This window comes from Schistocerca serialis, chromosome 3 (assembly GCF_023864345.2).
Source record: "Schistocerca serialis cubense isolate TAMUIC-IGC-003099 chromosome 3, iqSchSeri2.2, whole genome shotgun sequence".
NCBI lineage: Eukaryota > Metazoa > Arthropoda > Insecta > Orthoptera > Acrididae > Schistocerca > Schistocerca serialis.
This window is the reverse complement of record NC_064640.1, coordinates 873,192,448-873,199,637: the sequence shown is the minus strand read 5'-3', so window position 1 is coordinate 873,199,637 and position 7,190 is coordinate 873,192,448.

The following is a 7,190-nucleotide window of genomic DNA, read 5'->3' as shown; positions in this document are numbered from 1 at the left end:
AAGATTGCGTTGCGCTAAAAATATTGTGTTTCAGTTTAGTGTTGATCAGAATAGGCAAAGAGCGAAATGTCTGAGTACGTTCAGTACTGCTCAGCTGTTTGAAAATCAAATAATGTAAGAGGTTTATCAGCACAGTAATTCATTAATTTTTCTAAGGGGAGGTTTCACATGTAGCGCATTTTATATTCAGTCTAGCTATAATTGAGTATTTTACTGATTATTGCAATGGTATATTATTTCAGAATATCCTTTCTCATGATTACAGATTTTGTGTCATTATCTTGATACTTCCTTATAATCTTTTAAAACTTTTTGTCCAGTAATAAAACTAAAGTATGATTAATTTTTAACCAGCTGACTCGCAATCCTAATGTCCTGTACAACAGGATTTAACACTATGTTTCACTAAAACATTTTTTCTTATCTGGTGTACATTATAACAATTTCTGTCGTAAATTTTCGTTTCTATATGCTGCTGTCACAGATTTACTGTTTAACCTGTCAATGTTTAGACGTGAGTATCTATGTTTAGTGTAACCTTTATATGTAAATACGTTCATAATCTTAATGAAAATGCAACCCCAACATGAATCCTGCTTCCCAGCTTGAAATGAGTTGACTGAAATTCGTGCACAACTGAAAGTTGCCATGTCTTCGGTCGAACAACCGCCAAGCTGCTGCAAGTGGATATACTGGGTGAACTATCCCGAATAATGTGCACACGATATCTACTGCCACAGGTACTATTTAGTCTCCAGAGCAGACTGGTTTTCTACATATCCTTACACATGGCTCTGAGAGGTATGTTTTTGGAAGCTCTAGATACTTTGTACAGAGCAAGTAGTGTAACCGGAGATCCCAGGGTACAACGCCTTTCCCGTTTGAAAACAAATATGAAGTGTTGTTAGAAACTGATAGCTGATCTGTGTCATAGAAACTGATAGCGAACATGGGTCACTGCGATAAACCTCTACTGTTGGAAAGTAACATACATCCTTGTCAGGTCAAAGCATATAAAGAAGACTATTAATAGGTAGTAGAAAAAAAACGCGCGGTCAATAATGACATACCTTAGAGAAGTGGTGAAAGGTGAGGTGAAGGACAACAATACGCACCGTATACACATACCTATGGGACCTATTCAAGATGTTGAAGAGGCCATCATAGCAGCAAGTGAGGGTAAATGCCAAGTGGAGAACCATAATGAGGCCCCCTTCAGACTCTGTCAGATGCTGATAAAGCTGTTTCACATGATCAGGCGGCATCTACAGATCCTTTACAGTGATCACTCAAGATCTGACTTCGTTGACACCCCTTGAATACCCTACCAGGTCTGGTAACAACACTAAACGTGAACAACACTAATGCACTCTGGTGGCCGTTCTGCCCGCCACAGAGTATTGCACCTCTAATTATTTACGTACCTGCCTTTGGTGTGAACGTGTACGAAGTTACATTAAATTCCGACCTTGTCTTACAGGTGCTTCACTTTTTTATCAGGCAGTGCAAAAGGCAGGAGTACGATACTCAAGATCAAATTTGAGTATTCTGTCATATGTATTATAGCATTATCTCTTGAAGGCGAAAAACATGTGGCAAAACACGTGTTTTTGCCTATATATCTCGTGACTCTTACTGTCCCCTGCGCTATTCCGTCAATCAGTTCATGGGGAGCCTTAGTCGTAGTGTATCCATTTTGCCAGTACCAAAACCGTTTTTATATTACTATTTACTTAGATATCAAATACTGTATCACACAGAAGTGAAAGGAAGCGTCTTCTCTGGGTTGTTAATGTCTTGGTACCAACTTATAGCACAAGTCAAATTTATTGCGTACTCGTGCCTGTCTTGTTTCTACTCTCTGACTCGAGACATTCTGCTGCGAAATTTCGCTGATTCACTTGAAATATTACGGGAGTTCTTTCATGATAATTCATAACGAGGTGAATGCACTTCACTCTGCAGAATGTCTAACGTCCTTCGTTGTCAAATGTCGGTTTTCAGATCAGTTCACGCTCCCACCGTGCGAGGCGGCGCAATGTTAAATTACTACACTCACATTCCAATGGACAGTGATACAGATCCTTGGGCCGTTGTAATGATTTAGGTTTTCGACCATTTCCGTAATTCGTTTCTGGCGAATTCCGCAATGTTTTTCTAGAACAGGTCAAAAAGACGTTTTCTTGCGTCATTCAAGTCCAGGTATGCTCTGAGCTCTTGCTTCACCTCATATGACCTACGTGTCCAGGAGGGATAAACCGTAACCTTCCTTCTTCTTAACAGTAAAAAATGGTTCAAATGGCTCTGAGCACTATGGGACTTAACATCTGAGGTCATCAGTCCCCTAGAACTTAAAACTGCTTAAACCTAACCAACCTAAGGACATCAGACACATTCATGCCCGAGGCCGGATTCGAACTTGCGATCGTAGCGGTCGCTCGGTTCTAGACTGAAGCGCCTAGAACCACTCGGCCACAGCGGCCGGCCTTCTTAGAAGTACAAACCAGTTAAAGGGAAACATATTCTTATTTCTGCAACGTGTTCTCCAATTCTTATTACATCCTTCTCGACATTATAGATGGTACTTAGTATGTAAGACCTTACATTGGGAACATAGGTTTGGAAAGCGTCCATCCATATCCCTGCGCTAATACTGACATTTCATACTTAGTTCCGCTGTGAGGTAAAGTATTCACATTGATTTCGTATATAATACGATTACTAGAAATTACATGACATCCTTTGTTTAAAGGGTGGGAATCTGTCATCGATGGTGTCTTGGTTCGGCCGTACAGTCAAACTCTCCGCTTATCAGATCAAAGGTACTACGTTTTACTGCAAGGACTACAGGTTGAAGTCTTGGAAAATGAGCATTTTCATGTTTTCACGGTGCAATGACTGATCCATTAAATTTCGGTAGTGCAGCAGCATAAATTCTAATTATTCTCCTAATATTTCGACCATCTTAAGAGTGAGCCAACTCCTGTGCCGCACTGTTGGTACAGTTCCAGATCGTGGTACTTTGTCGGCAGTCGACGGTTCTCGATAGCTTCTTACATGACATTTTTGATTGTGACTTGTGCTCTAGGAGTGTAATCCTTCTTCAGAAACTGTGGAATAGTTGGGTCTGATACCGGGTTAGATGAAACGTCTCTTAATATTTCACGAGACCTGCTTTGATTGGCGGTAGATTTTAATTACCGCCACAGATCTGGCCGCCGGCTTCCGCGCTGCTAGTGGAGTTGACTTCCTAACGTGTCTGTGTTTTCATTTTTTGCAGTCTGGTTTATAGCATAAAAACACGTGCCGTGTCCTGAAATCAGTCTCGTAGAAGCTGCATTCATTGAGGACGTATGTCTGTTGTCCGGGGTGTTCCCACGGTAGATGTGAAGTCATTCGAAGGGCTCTGTTCTGGGTCCTCTGCAGCTTTTTGACATGCGTGTTGGCAGTATACCCTCATACGACCGCCACGTAATCCAGGGGCGGTCGGATGATATTCTTGTAGATGACGAAACGAACAAGTTAGGAAGATTAGGATTTAACGTCACGTCAACATCGAACTCATAAGAGCGTAGCACAAGCTCGGATTTTTCCTACGATGGGGAGGGAAACCGGCAGTGCCCTTTCGGAGGAACCATCCCGGAATTTTGCTGAAACATTTAAGGAAATCACGCAAACCTAAATCTGGATGATTGGATGTAGATTTGAACTGCCGTCCTCCCTAATGCGAGTCCACTGTGCTACTCACCGCGGCACCGCGCTTGCTGTGTAGATGGTTGACAGATCGCTGGTATTAGTGTCGACAACAGACCACCAAAATACAAGCAGTTCAAAACGCATGCTACGGAACGGAAACAGAGAACGACAACTACTCTCCCAGTGGCCTCGCAGTGAACTTAGTGTACGAGAAAATACGGCACGAAGATCCCTATATTTAATTAGAAATACGCGATTTAGACAACAATATTTCTCATTTATTCTTTATGGGTAGGCCTCATAGTCTAGTGGTAATGCGTGTGCCTGGAAACGTTTTTTTTTTTTACCTGCCAAAGCAATATCTTCGAGAAATGGTAGAAGTACAGGTGATGTACAAAATCAGAAGTGGTCTGGGCAGGCGAGCCATAAAACAACGAAATGGTATCCTTCGGATAAACAACATAACGCACAGAACAAAACTTATCATCTATCATTCCGTTGTTGAAAGTATCATGAAATATCACGACGTATGGCATGGAGTGTGCGAGCTAATGCAAACGCCAAATGACCGCCTGTTGGCTGTCGAAATAGATTTTTGGGGACGTAGCTGTGGATTTTCCAGGCTTCATCATGTTTTAAATGACATAACCAGAGAGATTACGAACGTCGAAAGCACAGTTCTAGACTGAATAGAAAGGAAGTGCATATTCCAGTATGGTCACTTACAACATATGCTGGACTCAAGATGGCCAAAACGAATGTAGAAATGGACTCTACATTAAAGAAGAAAGCGCGGCAGACCTTCAAAATGCTGGAAAGATGACGTGACAGGAACAATGGCGGCAAGAAACCTTAATGAAGGAGACTGAAACGACCGCAACCTATAATTATTGGTAAGAGAGAGGCGGCGGGAATAATAGAAAACTCGTAGATACGCAGGGCGTCCCAGGAGGAATGCCCAAAATTCATGGATATGACAGGAACGCTTATTCGAAGCAAAAGTGTCTAGAAAACATGGGTTCTAAAATGCATACCTTAAGAGCTATGAGTACTACATCATTGATAGTGTGTAACAAATCTCTTCTACTTCAAACACTTTGCTAATTATATTTTGAGAGATGGTAATATGGACCAAAATAAGAAACTAAAGTTCAGTCTCGCTATTGTGAAACATTTCTTCAACTGGATAAGTGTTCATAGCTCTTAAGGTTCTTGCTGAGACACCCTGTATATACACTGGAGAGCCAAAGAAACTGGTACACCTGCCTACGATCGTGTAGGGCTCCGCGAGCACGCAGAAGTGCCGCAGCACGACGTGGCATGGACTCAACTAATATCTGAAGTAGTGCTGGAGGGAATTGACGCCATGAATCCTGCAAGGCTGTTCAAAAATCTGTAAAAGAGAACGAGGGGGTGGAGACCTCATCTGAACAGCACATTGCAAGCCATCACAGTTATGCTCAATAACGTTCATGTCTGGGAAGTTTTGTGGCCAGTGGAAGTGTTTAAATTCAGAAGAGTGTTCCTAGAGCCACTCTGTAGCACTTCTGGACGTGTGCGGTTTCGCGTTGTCCTGCCGGTATTATCCAAGTCCGTCGGAATGCACAATGGACGTGAATGGATGCAGATGATCAGACAGGATGCTTACGTACGTGTCACCTGTCAGAGTCGTATCTAGACGTATCATCAATCCCATATCACTCCACCAGCTTAATAAAACAATCCCCTGCTGACATGCAGTGTCCATGGATTCATGAGATTGTCTCCTTACCCGTACCCATCCATCCGCTCGATACAATTTGAAACGAAACTCATCTGACTGGGCAACATGTTTCCAGTTATCAACAGTCCAGTGTCGGTGTTGACGGGCCCAAGCGCGGCGTAAAGCTTTGGGTCGCGCAGTCATCGAAGGTACACGAGTGGGCCTTCGGCTCCGAAAGGCCATATCGATGATATTTCGCCGGCCGCGGTGGTCTAGCGGTTCTAGGCGCGCAGTCCGGAACCGCGCGACTGCTACGGTCGCAGGTTCGAATCCTGCCTCGGGCATGGATGTGTGTAATGTCCTTAGGTTAGTTAGGTTTAAGTAGTTCTAAGTTCTAGGAGACTGATGACCACAGTAGTTAAGTCCCATAGTGCTCAGAGCCATTTTTTTGATGATATTTCACTGAATGGTTCGCGCGCTGACACTTGTTGATGGCCCAGCATTGAAATCTGCTGCAATTTGCGGAAGGGTTGCACTTCTGTCATGTTGAACGATTCTCTTCAGTTGTCGTTGGTCCCGCTATTGCCGGATCTTTTTCCAGCCGCAGCGATGTCGGAGATTTGATGTTTTACCGGATTCCTGATATTCACGCTACACTCGTGAAACGATCGTACGGGAAAATCTCCACTTCATCGCTACCTCGGAGATGCTGTGTCCCATCGCTCATGCGCCGACTATAACACCACGTTCAAACTCACTGACACCTCGATAGCCTGCCATTGTAGCAGCAGTAACCGACCTAACAACTGGGCCAGACACTTATTTTCTTATATAGGCCTTGCCGACCGCATCACCATATGCTGTCTGTTCAGATATCTCTGTATGTGAATATGCATGCCTATACCAGTTGCTTTGGCACTTCAGTGTATATTTAATAGTACCGCATCTTAACACAGAGGGAGAATGCAATTCTTCCGTACTGTCATACAGTGATTTCTATCACAAAATACGGCTTGTAATCTGAAATGCTTCTGCTACATAGTAAGGCGAAAAAACCGCAATTGTACTACAGATCTGCACATTACGCTACTCACTAGTGTGTGAGTATACTTCCATTGCACTTAACATTGCTGAAATTGTTCCAGAACTGATGGGTGGTGCAATTGCATTGAATAGGCCTACTGCTGCAATGGACTTTTTAACACTGCTAATTGTACCATTCAAACACATCTCACTCCATATCATGATAAAGACCAAATTCATCTCTAGAGTATACTATGGTAAACAGTTAATGCTTTACATATGTATTACAATGTATTGAGCATTATAGTGGGAGAAGATTTGTACTACACTGAATATTCATCACGATTCATCATCATTATCTTGTGCATTTGTCTCACGTGGATACGTGGTCGGCATGGTTATCAACTGACATGGCACAGTTAATTGAAGGGGTGACCGGATGCCCTTCCTGTCGCTGCCCCATTAGCACCTGAAAAGGAATATGCGTACCTTCAACTGCTTGCGTTTAGTATTATCCTTTTGAAACTGAGCGAAAGTTTTCCAAATGTCTGCGAATCTTATAAATGAGGTGGAACTTGGGTACCAGCCCATTATTCACCTGGTGGGATGTGGAAAACCTCCTAAAAACCACATTCCGGCTGGACGGATCACCTATACTCGTCGTTAAACTGCCGGGAGGGTAGAATCAGCGGCCGGCGCCTTTCCCCATCGTAGGAGCAGCGCTTTAACCCGCACTGCTATGCAAGTGGGTACTGCACTGAATGCTGCC